Below are 17,498 nucleotides of genomic sequence, written 5' to 3'. Positions count from 1 at the left end.
TGGATGGATTTAATCGTGTGCCTTAAAGTCACTTAGGCTTTAAGGTTCTTAGGCCTAAAAAGCACAAATATGTGATTCACATGTGAACCGTTGAAAATGTGTTTGTAGTACATTGTTCTTATCAAAACACAAGCCTAATACCACACATAGCTTGATGTCACTTTGCATCTTGGACGGCCCTGAAAAGCTTGGATTGCATGAGTGGTACTCATGTCAGGGACTCACTACTCCAGCTTTCCAGAGCCCAGCCTCACTCCTCGACTTGTTTTCATGAAAAATATTCAGGCAAACAAACAATCCAACCCTGTGATCTTTGCACACTGCACATTTAATGTGCACGTATTAAAATGCCTTGCCTCGTTAATTTCCAAAAAACTGTTCTCATGGACTTTGATAATTAAGTCTCCTCTCCAGAAATCTTCACTGCTCCAAGTCTTCAGGAGATGTTACTCACCCAAAGAATCATGTGAGATGGTATTATGGATAAAAAGACTGCTTTCAACTCAAGACCCCAATAAAAGATATTTTAAAAGGAAGAAAAATAGAATTAGTTTGGGAAAAGCAAAGATATCAAAATGTGCGTATGTATCTTTGTACATATGTATATATACTTGAAAAGAAGTTCTTTTCTTGATAATGGGATGAGAAATGGTGAAAAGGATGTGGCACTGGAAAAATGTGTCTATATATCAGGGAAATAGAATAGAGACCCCCAAAATAGGTCCACTTCTCTGCAGTGGTTTAATGTCTGATAAAGTAATCATTACAACATAGTACTTTTTTTTTTTTTTTTTTGGTGAGGAAGATTTGCCCTGAGCTAACATCTGTTGCCAATCTTCCTCTTTTTGCTTGAGGAAGATTGTCCTTGAGCTAAAATCTGTGCCAGTCTTCCTCTATTTTGTGTTTGGGATGCTGCCACAGCCTAGCCTGGTGAGCGGTATGTAGGTCCACACCTGGGATCTGAACCCATGAAGTGGAGTGCACGAATTTAACCACAATGCCACTGGGCTGGCCCCTGTATAGTACTTTTAAAAGAGGTTTAAAAAAACTTTTTATTTGGAATTAATTTCCAAATTACAGAAAAGTTACAAGATTAAGAATAATCACAATAACTTCCATATTCCCCTCACTCAGACACACCAATTGTTGACACTTTATCCCGCTCGCTCCATCATTTGCTTTCTCTACCTCAGGGTTTTTCAGCTTTAATACTATTGACATTTAGGGCTGGGTAATTCTTTGTTGTGGGGACTGACCTGTGCAGTGTAGGGTGCTTAGCAGAATCCCTGACCTCCACCTACCAGATGCTAGTAGCACTCCTGCCCCCCAAAATGTCTCCAGGCATCAGCAAATGTCCACTGGGGGGGCAACTCACCCCCAGTTGAGAACCACTGTTCTATATCAATGTGGGGTTTGTTTTGGTTTTTGTTTTCTGGATTTTTTTTGATCCATTTGAGAATAGTTACGTATATCATGATCCTTTACCCTTAAACACATAGACTTGTCTTACCTAAGACTAGAGATATTCTCTTCATAACAATAGTACAATTATCAATTTTGATAAAGTTAATGTTATAATACAAGTATCTAATCTGCCTTCCTTATCCCAACTTTGTTAATTGACCCAGTATACTATTATTCTATAGCATTATCCTTTATACCATTATTTTTCCTTCAAGTACAAGATCCAGTCTAGTATTAGGAACTGTATTTAGTTGTCATGTCTCCAGTTTAAAAGAGAGGGTCTTTTTTTTTTTTTTAATACATAGTGTTGGGTAAGCAATTTGTAGGAACATCAGTTTAAATCCTAATCATAGCACCATCAAAATATGATCTACGTGAATTAAGCATTATATACAGGATAGTCATCAAGTATGAAAATACAAACAAATACAACATTGAATGGTCTGTTGATACTACATTCAGTGCAGGACTTGTGTGATGACATTATGTGATATTTTCAAGTATTTTGTTCCACTCAGCAATGTAGTGTTCAGTGTACTGTGTAAAGGTGCAGTGAACCCAGTGCATTAACTAGCATCTCCTCAATACCTGCCCAGGCATCTGTGGCACGTAGCTACAAATGATTTGTGTCTCTGATTTTCACTGCACAAACCTGCATCTCTAGTGTAACCCAGAATACGTCATGTAGAGATTTAATCTGTACAAAAGGAGAAAAACAGTTTAGCTATGTTCCCAGAGTTTATGGCCCACATATACGAAAACTCTTTTAATGTGTTTTCAGATCTTAGAAGGATAAGCAGTTTCTAAAGCATGAAGCAATAAAAATGAAAAGGTGAATTTTCTACAATAAAAAAATAGAATAGGAAAAAGATTTCAATCAAATATGACTGTGATATAAAGACTTCTTGAGTTGATCAGAATATGAAAATCCCAATAGATAAAATGACAAAGGGCAAAAAGCACCACTTCATACATAGAAAAATACATTTATTCCACTAATGATAACCTCATTTTCCATAAAATGCACATAAGCAACCAGATATAATAAATTTAATATATATATAAGCACAAAAAGGAGGAAGAGGAAATAGAACTATATAGGAGTAACATTATTCTCACTGGAGTTAAGTTAGTATCAATTTGAAATGTATTATGATAAGCCTTAGAGAAACCACAAGGAAAATAACTCAAAAAAGTGTAGTGAAAATAATTATTAAAGGAATTAAAATTTTACACTGTAAAGATTCTCTTAATGCAGAAGAAAGCAATAAGTGAGGAATAGGGAACCAAAAAAAGATGTGAAACGTAGAAAACAAAAAGTAATATGGCAGACATGGTCTAACTATATCAATAAAAACATTAAATGTCAGTGGATTAAACAATCCAATCAAAAGGCAGAGATTTTCAGGCAGGATAAAAAAACAAGATCCAACTATATACTGTTTACATGAGACATACTTTAGATTCAAAGATACAAATAGACTGAATATAAAAGGAAGGAAAAAAGATACATTATGCAAATAGTAGCCAGGAGAAAGTTGGAGAGGCTATATATCAGACAAAATAGACTGTAAAACAAAAAATGTTACTAGAGATAAAGAGGGACACTATAATGACAAAAAGTTCAATCTGTCAAGAAGACAACAATTATAAACAAATATGCACCTAAGCACAGAGCTCCAAAATATATGAAAGAAAACCTGACAAAAGAGAGAAACAGACAATTCCACAGTAATAGTTACAGCCTTCCAATACCCCACTTTCTTTTTCTTTACTTTTTTTTGTTTATTGCAGTAACACTGGTTTATAACATTGTATAAATTTCAGGTGTACATCATTATACTTCTATTTCTGCATGGATTACATCATGTTCTCATGTTCACCACCCAAATACTAATTACAACCCATCACCACACAAATGTGCCTAATTATCCCTTTCACCCTCCTCCCTCCCCCCTTCCCCTCTGGTAACCACCAATCCAATCTCCAATACCCCACTTTCAATAATGGATAGAACACCTAGGCAAAAGATCAAGAAGGAAATAGAAGACTTGAATGATGCTATAAACCAACTAGACAGAACAGACGTCTATGGAATGCTCCACCCAACAACAGCAGAATTCACGTTCTTCCCAAGTGTACATGGAACATCCTCCAGGATAGACCAGGTGCTAGGCCATAAAAAAAAAATCAATAAATTTGAAAGGATTGAAATCAAGTGAAGTACTTTCTCTGACCACAATGGAATGAAATTAGAAAGCAAAATCAGTGAAATTTGTGAAATTCACAAATATGTGGAAATTAACTTACTAATAAATGACCCACGAGTCAAAGAAATCACAAGGGAAATTAGAAGATACTTTGAGATGAATAAAAATGAAGGAACAACATACCAAAACTCATAGGATTTAGCTAAAGAGGTACCCACAGGGAAATTTATATCTGTAAATGCATACATTTGAAAAAAAAATAAAGGAAAGATCTCAAATCAAGAACTTAACCTTCCATCTTAAGACATTGGAAAAAGAAGGCAAACTAAACCCTAAGCAAGTAGGAGGAAGGAAATAATAAAGATTAGAGTGTAAATAAATGAAATAGAGAATATAAAAACAATAGAGAAAATCAACAAAACCAAAAGTTCATCCTTAGAAAAGATCAACAAAATTGATAAACTTTTAGCTAGGCTGACAAAGGAAAAAGAGAGAAAACTGAAAATGCTAAAGTCAGAAATGAAAGAGGGGGTATTACTACCAACTGTACAGAAATGAAAAGAATTATAAGCAAATAAAATGAATAACTGTATGCCAACAAGTAAGATAATTTAGATGAAATGAACACATTCCGAGAATGACACAAACTACCAAAGTGGTTTCAAGAAGAAATAGAAAATCTGAAAAGACCTATAACAAGTAAAGAGATTGAATTAGTAATCAAAAAATTTCCCTCAAGGAAAAACTCAGGTACAGCTGGTTTCACTGGTGAATTCTACCAAACATTTAAGGAAGAATTAATAGCAGTTCTTTACAAGAGTCTTCCAAAAAATAGGAGAGGAGAGAATCCTTCTCAACTCTATGAGGTCAGTATCTCCCTGGTAACAAAACCAAACATAGCACAAAAAAAATAAAAACCAATTCTTTTATGAATATAGATGGATAAATCATCAACAAAATACTAGCTAAGTAAATCCAGCAATACCAAAAAAGGATTATGTACCATGACCAAGTGGGATTTATCTCAGCAATGCAAGGTATATTTAACATAAAAAATAAATGAATGTAATACACCATACCAATAGAATAAAGGATAAACACCACATCTCAATAGACACAGAAAAATCATTTTATAAAATTCAACACTCCTGGGCCAGCCCTGGTGGCCCAGTGGTTAAGTTCACCATGCTCCACTTCAGTGGCCTGGGTTTGGTTCCTAGGTGCACACCTACCCCACTCGGTTAGTGGCCATGCTGTGCTGGCGGCCCACATAGTAAAAAATAGAGGAAGATTGGCATGGATGTTAGCTCAGGGTGAATCTTCCTCAGCAAAAACAAAAAATAAACAAACAAACAAAAAAACCACTCCGTTTCATTTTTGGCTTGTTCATGTCATGATGAAAACAATCAGTATGCTGGAAATAGAAGGTAACTTCTGAATCTGACAAAGGACCTCTATGAAAAAGCCCCAGTTAACATCATACTTAATGATTAAAGACTGGATGCTTTTCCTTTATGGTTAAGAACAAGACAAGATGTCCACTTTTGCCACTTCTCTTCAACATTGTACTGGAGGTTGTAGCCAAGGCAATTAGGAAAGCAAATGAATTAAAAAGCATCCAGATTGGAAAGGAAGAAGTCAAACTATCTCTATTAGCAGAATGATCTTATCTATAGAAAATCCTAAGGAATCCACTAAGAAACTATTAGAACTAATAATGAGTACCGCAAGGTTGCTGGATACAAGATCAATATACAAAAATAAATTGTATTTATATAACATAGGAGTGAACAAGCCAAAAATGAAATTAAGAAAACAATTCCATATACAGTAGTATCAAAATGAATGAAATACTTAGGAATAAATTTAACAAAAGAAGTACAAAACTCATACTCTGAAAACTGTAAAAACATTCTTGAAAAAAATTAAAGAAGAACTAAATAAATGGTCCATTTTCATAGAAAAGAAAAATTAATATTAGTAAGATGGCAACGCTCCTCAAATACAGCTACAGATTCAATGCAATCTCTATCAAAATCCCAGCTGATTTATTTGCAGAAATTGACAAGCTGAACCTAAAATTTATGCAGAAATGTAAGGCACCCAGGATAGCCAAAACAATCTTGATAAATAAGAGCAAAGTTGGAGAATTCACACTTCCTGATTTCAAAACTTTTTACAAAGCTACAGTGATCAAAACAGTGTGGTACTAAGATAAAGATACACATGTACATCAATAGAATAAAATTGAGATTCCAGAAATAAACTCTAATATTTATAGTCAATTGATTTTTGCCAGTGGTTCAAAGACAATTTAGTGGGGAAAGAACTGTCATTTCAACAAATAGTGCCAAGCCAACTGGATGTCCACATGCAAATAAATCAAGTTGTTATCCCCTCTCACACAGTATACCAAAATTAACTCAAAATGGAGCAAAGATGTAAATTTAAAAGCTAAAACTATAAAACTCTTAGAAGAAAACATAGGTATAAATCTTTGTGACCTTGGATTAGGCAATGGTTTCTTAGATATGATACGTAAAGCACAAGCAACAAAAGAAAAATAGATAAATTGGACATCATCAAAATTAAAAACTTTTGTGCTTCAAAGGATGCCATCGAGAAAATGAAAAGTCAGGAAAAAAGGTGACATCACCAAAATGGCAATATAGGAAAACCCAGCCTCCATCTCCCCACAAAGATCAACAATTAGACAGCTATCCATGAGCAAAATCAACTCTGGGAGAGCTCTGGAGTCCACTTAAGAAACTTCAGTGACATGATGGAACAAAAAAACTGAATAACTGCATCATTTTTTGTGTGTGTGTGAGGAAGATTGGCCCTCGGCTAACATCAGTGCCCATCTTCCTCTACTTTATATGGGACGCCGCCACAGCATGGCTTGACAAGCGGTGTGTCGATCCGCTCCTGGGATCTGAACCTGCAAATCCCGGGCCGCTGAAGCGGAGCGCACGAACTTAACCACTATGCCACCAGGCCAGCCCCTTACTGCATCATTTTGACTGTGTTATCTCATCCTCCAAGCTGGCATTGCTCAGCGCCATGAGGGAACTTCCCAGATAGAAAGAGTTCCCCTCACCAGAAAGGGAAGAGTGGAGTAAATGACCAGTTTCCCCAGCCTTTCAGGGCACCACAGGATGGTCCCACTTCACTTTCACCCACCCAGACTGGCAAAACCGAGATGAATTTGAGATGGCTAGAAACAATGAAGAAAAGCAGGGGATAGCAATGGCAGCCGCACAGTGGCAGCGATGGTGGTTCCCAATGACCTGCTCTACAAAAAACCCAGCAGATTTCACCACTGAAGAAACTAACAGTCAGCACAGCTGCCATCAACCCCCTGCAGATTTCACCAGCTTTTGCCCCACAGGTATTCACATTCACTGATACAGGCCGTGTGAGTCCCTCCTTCCTCTCTCCAACCCTGCTGCCCTTGCTGGAGCCCAGGAACCACACTGGTAGCCAGCCAACACCACTGAGGCTGTGTGAGTGCAAGTACCAGCCTATACCCCTGCAGCTGACCCCCACCACCATGTGTGTGCTTGGCGCTAGCCCCTCCAGCTGTGCCTTTCCACACTGCAGGCCAAATACCTGTCATAGGCCTCCACTGCAGTACACATGCCTTGGTGGGGGGTGTGGAATGTGCAGCCATGGGAGAGCACTCTGACAGTCAGGGCCCCCACAGCTACTTCTTGGCCTGGATTAGTCCCTGTCTTCTGCCACTGGCCTGCACCACTGTATTCATCTGCAGCTAGCCACTTGAGCTGTGTACCTGTATGTCTCCAGCCCGACCCCTGTCACCAGTGTCCACTGCACTGTACGTGCCTGGTGGGGGAGTGTGCAGCCACAGTAGAGCACACAACAGCCAGGGACCCCAGAGCTGCCAGTGAGCCCATAGTTGGCCACGTCTTTTGCTGCGTGCCTTGACCTCCACCACTATGTGTGTCTGCAGCTGGCGCCTACAACTATACAGGCACTTGCAGCTGGCCCCTGAAGCCAAGTGTGTGCACACAGCTGGCTCTGGCCACCACGTCTGCCTATCCTGGTCTCTAGCTACCAGACCTAGAGGTGCCACTGAGGACCCCAACAGGCCGTGCAGCCATTATGGACCCTCAACAGTGATTGCCAAGGAAAACACAATTATTGAAGCTGTAGACTCTAGCAGCATGAGCCCAAGAGACATGACACGCCACCAGACCTGGTGCCACCACATGCCCTTGCTTTTGGCGCTCTACACCACTAGACCTAGGATCATAGCACACTCCAACATGCCCCTACCTGTAGCTGCAAGTCTTCCCTTACTGACATCAGTCCATAAAGTCTGGAAAACGTGACTGCTTCAAATGTACAGACACCTACACAAGGCTACAGGGGTCATGAAGGATCAGGGAACCATGACCACCAAAGGAGGACAGTAAACCTCCAGTAACTGGCCCCAAAGAAATGTAGATCCAGGAATTTTGCAACAGAGAATTCAAAATAATTGTTCTAAGGATGCTCAGAGAGCTACAAAAGAACACAGATATCAGGAAGTTACAAGAACAAAATGAGAAGTTCAATGAAGAGATAGAAAACATAAAAAAAAAAAGATCCAGAAATTTTGGAGCTGAAGTATAACAGTGATTGAACTGAAGAATTCAATAGAGAGCTTCAACAATAGACTTGACCAAGCAGAAGAAAGTATCAGTGAGCTCCAAGACAGATTAATTGAAATTATCCAATATGAGGAGCAAAAAGGAAAAAGAATGTAAAGGAATGAAGAAAGCCTATGGGACTTATGTGACACCATTAAGAAAAATAATGTACACCTCATTGGAGGAGGAGAAGAGAGGGAGAAATGGGTAGAAAGCTTATTTAAAGAAATAATGGCTGAGAACTTTCCAAACCTGGGAAGAGATTTGGACATCCAAGTTCATGAAGCTAATAGATCACCCCCAAATTTTAATCTAAAATGACCTTCTCCAAGACATGTTATAATAAAAGTATCTAAAAATCAAAGACAAAGAGAGAATTTTAAAAGCAGCAAGAGAAAAAAAATTTTCTTATACAGGGAAATCCCCATAAGGCTGTCAGTGGATTTCTGAGCAGAGACCTTGCAGGCCAGAAAATTAAAGTGATGAAAGAAAGAAATTGCCAACCGTGACTACTATACCCAGTAAAGTTGTCCCTCAGAAATGAAGGTGAGGAAAACACTTTTACTAACAAACAAAAGCTGAAGGAGTTCATCACCACTGGACCTGCCTACAAGAAATGCCAAAAGAAGTTTTTCAAGCTAAAATGAAAGGATGCTAATTAGTAACATGAAAATATACAACACACTGGTAAAGGTAAGTATACAGTCAGATTCAGAATACTCTAGTACTGTAATGTGGTGTGTTAACTACCTAACTCTAGTATAAAGGTTGAAGGATAAAAGTATCAAAAATAGCCATAGTTACAATAATTTGTTAATGGATACACCATATAAAAAGATGTAAATTGTGGCATCAAAAACATAAAAGGGAGGGAGTAAAATGGTAGTTTCTGTATGCAATAGAAGTTAAATTGTTATCAGTGTAAAATAGACTGTTATATCTCTAAGATGTTTTATGTCAGCCTCATGGTAACCACAAAACGAGACTTACAGTAGATTCACAAAAGAAAAAGCGAAGGGAATCAAAGCGTACCACTAGGGAACATCATCAGTTCACAAAGGAAGGCAGCCAGAACAGAAGAAAGGAACAAGGGAACTACAAAACAGCCAGAAAACAATTAACAAGATGGCATTAGAAAGTCTTTACCTATCAATAGTTACTCTAAACGTTAATGGATTGAATTCTCCAATCAAAAGACATAGAGTAGCTGGATGGATTAACAAAACAAGACCCAACTACGTGCTCCCTCTGAGAGACTCATTCAGCTTCAAGGACACACACATGCTCAAAGTGAAGGGATGGAAAAAGACACTCCATGCAAATGGGAACCAAGAGAAAGCAGGAGTAGCTATATTTATGTCAGGTAAAAATAGACTTTAACCCCAAAACAGTAATAAAAGACAAAGAAGGTCATTATATAATGATAAAGGGGTCAATTCATCAGGAAGATATAACAATTGCAAATGTATACACACCCAACATTGGAGCACCTAAATATATTAAGCAAATACTAACAGATCTGAAGGGAGAAATAGACAGCAATACAATAATAGTAGGGGCCTTCAATACCCCACTTTTAACAATGGAGAGATCATCCAGACAGAAAATCAACAAGGAAACATTGAACTTGAACACTACATTAGACCAAATGGACCAAACAGACATATACAGAACATTCCATCAACAGCAGCAAGAGTACACATTCTTCTCAAATGCACATGGAACATTTTCCAAGATCGATGATATGATAGGCCACAAAACAAGTCTTAGCAGATTTAAGAAGACTGAATTCATACTCAGTATCTTTTCTGACCACAGTGGTATGAAACTGCACATCAATAACAGGAGGAAAGCTGGAAAATTCACAAATATGTGGATGTTAAACAACACCCTCTTGAACAAACTGTGTCCAAGAAGAAATCAAATGGGATATCCAAAAATATATTGAAACAAATGAAAAGGTAAACAGAACATATCAGATCCTATGGGATGCTGCAAAAGCAGATCTAAGAGGGAATTTTATGGCAATAAATGCCTCCTTTAAGAAAAAAGAAAGATCTCAAATAAACAAGCTAATTTTACACCTCAAGGAACTAGAAAAAGAAGAACAAATGAAGCCCAATGTAGGCAGAAGGAAGGAAATAACAAAGATCAGAGCAGAATTAAATGAAATAAGGTCCATAAAGACAACAGAAAAGATTAACAAGACTAAGAGCAAGTTTTTTGGAAAGATAAACAAAACTGAGAAACTTTTAGCTAGACTAAGAAAAAAAGAAGACTCAAAATTAGAAATGAAAGAGGAGACATTACAGCTGAACCACAGAAACAGAAAGGATCATAAGAGACTACTATGAACAATTATAGGATAACCTAGAAGAAATGGATAAATTCCTAGAAACAACCTACCAAGACTGAATCATGAAGATGTAGAAAATCTGAACAGACTAATTACTAGTAAGGAGATTGAGTCAGTAATTAAAAACCTCTCAACAAAGAAAAGTCCAGGAACATATGCCTTCACAGATGAATTCTATCAAACATTAAAGAAGAATTAATACTAATCCTTCTGAAACTCTTCTAAAGAATTGAAGAGGGGGAACACTTCCAAATTCATTTTACAAGGCCAGCATTACTCTGATACCAAAACCAGACAAGGACACTACAAAAAAGGAAATTACAGACCAATATCCCTGATGATCATAGATGCAATAATCGTCAACAAAATATTAGCAAACGGAATTCAACAATACATTAAAAGGATTATAGACCAGGATTAAGTGGGATTTATTCTGGGGATGCAAGGATGTTTCGACATCCACAAATCAGTTAATGTGATACATCACATTAACAAAATGAAAGATAAAAGCATATGATCATCTAAATAGATATACAAAGAGCATTTGACAAAATTCAATATCCATTCATGATAAAAACTCAACAAAGTGGGAATAGAGGGAACATACCTCAACTTACTAAAGGCCAATATGACAAGCTCACAGCTAACATCATACTCAATGGTGAAAAGCTGAAAGCTTTTCCTCTAAGATCAGGAACAAGACAAGGATGCCCACTCTCAGCACTTTTCATTCAGCATAGTACTGGAACAATTTAGGGCAAGGCAAGAACAAGAAATAAAAGGCATCCAAATGGGAAAGGAAGACTTAAAACTGTCTCTATTTGTAGATGACATGATATTATATATGAAAAACCCTAAAGACTCCACCAAAATACTGTCAGAACTAATAAATGAATTCAGTAAAGTTGCACATACAAAATTAATGTACAAAAATTAGTTGCATTTCTAAACACTAAGAACAAACTATCAGAAAGAGAAATTAAGAAAAAAATCCCATTTACAATTGCATCAAAAAGAATAAAATACCTAGGAATAAGTTTAACCAAGGAGGTAAAAGACCTATACACTGAAAACTGTAAGACATTGATGAAAGAAGTTGATGAAGACACAAATAAATGGAATGATATTCCATGCTCAGGTTGGAAGAATTAATATTGTTAAAATGTCCGTACTGCCCAAAGCCATCTGTAGATTCAGTGCAATCCCTATCAAAATTCCAATGGCATTTTTCACAGAAATGAACAATCCTAAAATTTGTATGGGACCACAGAAGACCCTGAATAGCCAAAGCAGTCTTGAGAAAGAAGAACAAAGCTAGAGCATCACTCTTCCTGACTTCAAACTATATTCCAGTCACGCATTGCTTAATGATTTTGAGCTTTAACCACAATTGCTTAATGGTTTTGAAAAATGTGTTGTTAGATGATTTTGTCATAGTGCGAACATCGTAGAGTGTACTTACACAAACCTAGATGGTATAGCCTACTACACTCCTAGGCTACATGGTGCTAATCTTATGGGACCACTGTCGTATATGCAGTCCGTCATTGACTGAAATGTTGTTATGTGGTGCATGACTGTACAAGCTATAGTAATCAAAACAGTATGGCATTGGCATAAAAACAGACACATAGATTAGTGGAACAGAATAGAGAGCCCAGAAATAAATTCATGCATATATAAGCAATTAATTTACAACAGAGGAGCCAAGAATACACAATAGGGAAAGGATAGTCTCTTCAATAAATAGCGTTGGGAAAACTGGACAGCCACATGCAAAGGAATGAAACTGGACCCCTATCTTACACCACACCCAAAAATCAGCTGTACATGGATTAAAGACTTGAACATAATACCTGAAGCCATAAAATTCCTAGAAGAAAACGTTAAGGGATAAGCTCCTTGATATGGGTTTTGGCAAAAATTTTTTGGATTTGACACTGAAAGCAAAGGCAACAAAAACAAAAATAAACAGGTAGGACTACATCAAACTAAAAAGCTTCTGCATAGCAATGGAAACCATCAACAGAATGAAAAGGCAACCTACAGAATGGGAGAAAAAATATTTGCAAATCATAGATCTGATAAGGGGTTAATATCTAAATTATATAAAGGACTCATACAACTCAATAGCAAAAAAATAAACAATCTGGTTAAAAAATGGGTAGAGGATCTAAATAGACATTTTTCCAAAGAAGACATACAAATGACCAACAAGTACATGAAAAGATGCTCAACATCACTAATCATCAGGGAAATGCACATCAAAACCACCATGAGATATCACCTCATACCTGTTAAAATGACTGGCATAAAAAACAAAACATAAAAACAAGAGATATATGTTGGTGAGGGTGTGGAGAAAAGGGAACCGTCATGCACTCTTTGTGGGAGTATAAATTGGTGCCGCCAGTATGGAAAACAGTATGTAAGTTCCTCAAAAAACTAAAAATAGAACTACCATATGACCCAGCAATCCCACTGCTGTGTATACATTCAAAGGAAATGAAAACAGGATCTTGAAGAGATATCTGCACCCCCATGTTCATTGCAGCATTATTCACAATAGCGAAGATATGGAAACAACCTAAGTGTCTATCAATGGATTAATGAATAAAGAATATGTGGTATGGATACACAATGGAATATTATTCAGCCATAAGAAAGAAGGAAATCCTGCAGTTTGCAACATTGATGAACCTTGAGAGCATTATGCTTAGTGAAATAAGTCAGAAAAAGACAAACACTGTATGCTATTGCTTATATGTGGAATCTAAAAACGCTGAACTCATAGAAACAGACGGTAGAATAGTGGTTACCAGGTGCTGGGAGTGGGGAAATGAGGAGATGTTGGTCAAATGGTACAAACTTCTAGTCATAAGGTGAATAAGGTCTGTGGATCTAATATACAGCATGGTGATTATAGTTAATAATACTGTAGTATATACTTGAAAATTGCTAAGGAGTAGATGTTAAATATTCTCACCACAAAAAAGAAATGGTAATTATGTGACATGATGGAGGTGTTAGCTAACACTATGGTGGCAGTCATATTGCAACATACATGTGTATCAAATCAACACATTGTATACCTTAAACTTACACAATATTCTCTCAGTTATATCTCAGTAAAGCTGGAAAAAAGGTGAAAAGTCAACTCACAGAATGGTAGAAAAAATTTCAAATTATATATCTGATAACAGACTTGTATTTAGACTATATAAAAACTCTCACAACCATCAATAAAAAGACAAATAACCCAATTAAAAATGAGCAAAGGATCTGAGTAGACATTTCTCTGAAGAAGATATACAAATGGTCAATAAACATAAGAAATAATGCAGATCATTAGCCATCAAGGAAATGCAAATCAAAACCACAATGAGATATCACCTCACACCCACTTGCATAGCTATAGTCAAAAAGGACATTAACGAGTATTGGCAAGGATTTGTAGTAAATGGAACCCTCATATACTGCTGGTGAGAATGCAAAATGGTGCAGCTGCTTAGGAAAATAGTCCGGCATTTCCTCAAACAGTTAAACATAGAGTTCCTGTATGATCTAGCAAACCTGCTGCTAGGTACATACTCAAGAGAAATGAAGACATATGCCCATGCAAGGATTTGTACATAAATGTCCATAGTAGCATTATTCATAAGAGACAAAAAGCAGAAACAACCCAAATACCTATCAACTGATGAAGGACAAATAATAAATGGTATATACCTCCAATGGAATACTATAAGAAAAGAAAACAAGTGAAATAGTCATATATATTACAGTATAGATAAACCTGGAAAACATTATTTTATGTGAAAGAAGCCATTCACAAAGGACTATATATTGTATTATTCATTTATATGAAATGTCCAGAATAGGCAGATACATATATAGAAAGTAGATTCATGGTTGCTTTGTGATGGGGACATGGGGGAGATGGGCGAGTGATGGCTAAGGGTGAGAATGAGTTTCTTTTGGTGTAATAAAAATGTTCTAAAATTGATCGTGGTGATAGATGCACAATTCTGTGAACATACTAAAAGCCATCGAATGTACACTTTAAATGGGTGAATTTTATGGTATGTGAATTATATCTCAATAAAGCCGTAAAAAGAAAAGAAAAGGGGCCAGCCCGGTGGCACAAGTGGTTAAGTGCATGCGCTCTGCTGCGGTGGCCTGGGGTTCGCTGGTTCGGATCCCGGGCCCGCACTGATGCACTGCTTGTCGAGCCATGCTGTGGCAGCGTCCCATATAAAGTACAGGAAGATGGGCACGGATGTTAGCTCAGGGCCAGTCTTCCTCAGGGGGCTAAAAAAAAGAGGAGGATTGGCATCAGATGTTAGCTCAGGGCTGATCTTCCTCACACACAAAAAAAAGAAAAGAAAAGAAATAGAATGGATGTCCATTTCAAACTAGTACAACCTTTCGGAAGGCAGAATGGCAGTGGTTATCTGGAATCATGCAGGTGTTCTTGATCTTTAAGCCAGAGTCCTGCTCTGGAGAATTTAATCTTAGAAAATGATTAGGGGAAAAAATATTTATTGTAGCTGTATATAGCAATCTGAATGTCAAACAATATTGAATAGTCAAGGAAAATTACAGTTTTATAGCATATTTGGGTGGTTTAATAAATGAAAGAAAGAAAACCACATTTCTTGAGCTCCCTATACACTGCTCCCCACTCCACCCTCCCACCCACCCTACTCCCCAGCCCTCGCCAGTGGGGACTCTGCTCCTCTGTGTTGTTGTGGCCCTGATGCCAACACAGAACTTGTGCCTCCACCTCAGGCCAGCTCTTCAGGTAGCTGTGTGATCAGTTTTGCTGACCATTTAACCATTTAACTTAAGGAATGGCAAATTTTTTCTGTCAAGGGCCAGATGGTAAATATTTTAGGCTTTGTGGGCCATGTGGCCCCTGTTGCAACTGCTCAAGTCTACCGTTGTAGTAGAAAGTAGCCGCAGACCAGACCAAACACATGGACATGGCTACAATCCAATAAGACATTATTTAAAAAAACAGGTGGAGGGCTGGATTGGGCGTGAGGCCATTGTTTGTTGACTCCTGATTTAAGTGAAAGAGCTTTCAGATGCCTTTCATTTAATCCAGGCTCAGAAGTCAGCAGGCTCTAGTTACTGCAGCCTGGGAAGAGGGAGAGGAGAAAGGTTTTAAGCTGGACAGTTGGTGATTTCCTGCTAGGGGAGGCCTGTTAGGCAGATGCTCTGCCCCCATTCCAGCCACCTTGGGGTTGTCCATTCCAGGCCACAGAGGGGAGGCAAGGACTAGTTCTCCATGAGGAACAGACTCAGAGGTAAGTAGCTGCCCAGATCCCTTCTTAGTGTGTCCTTAAATGACATAGTACTCTATGGACACTGTTTCTAGTTTCTCTAAACCTGATGCTTTAACAGCTGCCCTACATGCATATGCCAGACACGCCTTGTTCTGGACAATCCAATAATGTGCATGAGTCACCTTGCCTTGGTCTCCTGCCTCCCTCATCACTCCCGGCCCCTCCTTAGGAGGAGTTCTTCCCTGGCCATGAGGTGGGGGGGCATGCTTTTCAAATATAAACCAACCAGTCCAGAGCCCACTCCCCAACCACCTCCTTTATTGGACTCTCAAACTCCCAGCCACTATCCACTTGCCCTAATCTCCCCAGGGGAGGTACCAGACAACTAGGGACAGCCCCTATACCCCAGAGTCCTGAAATTATTCAATCTAGCTAATCTTAAACCTGCTTACCCTTCCTCACCCATTCCTTTCCATGGAAACCACAGTAAAGGCTGTTGCCCATGTTTTCCCCTCACTCCCTCTCCCTCTTGAACAGCCCTGGTGCTTCCCTGTGTGGCTCTGCATGTTGTGTTTCATGGTGTGCATGGTGTGTTGTGACTATCATCTTGGAAACTGTAATAAACTGGCAGTTGTTTCCTGGTCTATTGGCCTTAATATACCTCAAATTTTCTAATAATACACTCTATTTTATAGATAGTTTCTATTCATACATTCTATGTTGTACTACTATTTTATAGTACTGTTTAATTTGTACTCTGGTATTTTACCGTGGAATAAGAGATGAGCTGGCCTCATGGTCCAGGCTCATTCCTGCCTCTCTGCTTCCAGGCATGGCAGCCCCTTCCCACCTTAGCAGAGCCCACCCATCATCCCAGGCCGGTTCCAGGCCCACCTCTTGCTCTGGGAGCCCCTCAGTCTTCTGGTGTCCACCTCTCTGCACAGCTACATGGAGCCCCTCAAGTGAACGCCCAGGCGTGTATCCTTGTATCATGTGTTGGTTCTTTCAGTGGTGTTGCTTGTTTCCCCACCTACACTGCTAGGGTCTCCTTGTGGACCAGGCTGTCTAGGGACAGAGACACAAAGTGGTATAAGGGAAAAGAAGGGACCTTTGGCCTTACGGGTGTGTCATCGCCATGGTTTCACCTCTAGTTAGCTTTGTGGCCCTGGGTCAATGCCAATCCTTTTTCTGAGGCTCAGTTTATCTATCTGTAAAATGAAGATTAAACAGGAAATAATCTAGTATATTTCTGTGCCTGGTTTGCCCTCCTCATGGATGTTCATGTTCCCCAAGTGCCCTTGGCATAGACACCAGCAAAGTGACAATGACCAGTCCCATGACCTACTAAAAGCTCAGGTTTTCCAATTTAAATTGTATACTGATGTTATACAGGGAAATGAGAGAAGAAACATCACCAGCCTTAAGATTATAGATATTTTATGAGGAACACTTTTTTTTTGCATTAAAAAAGTAATGTGACCACATTTAAAAAGTTTTGGGTATTAGAAAAGAGAAAAATAAT

General features: G+C 38.3%; 1 protein-coding gene across 1 annotated transcript in view; it reads left to right on the top strand.

The window, feature by feature from the left end:
- The window catches only part of NIPA1 (NIPA magnesium transporter 1), a 41,211-nt gene that overhangs the window by 19,029 nt on the left and 4,684 nt on the right, over nucleotides 1–17,498 (top strand). The window lies entirely within an intron of this gene.

The sequence above is a fragment of the Ceratotherium simum genome, chromosome 3 (assembly GCF_057802395.1).
Source record: "Ceratotherium simum simum isolate JZ-2026a chromosome 3, ASM5780239v1, whole genome shotgun sequence".
Classification (NCBI taxonomy): domain Eukaryota; kingdom Metazoa; phylum Chordata; class Mammalia; order Perissodactyla; family Rhinocerotidae; genus Ceratotherium; species Ceratotherium simum.
Note: the sequence above shows the minus strand (reverse complement) of the source record. Positions and strands in the feature narration are given on the sequence as shown.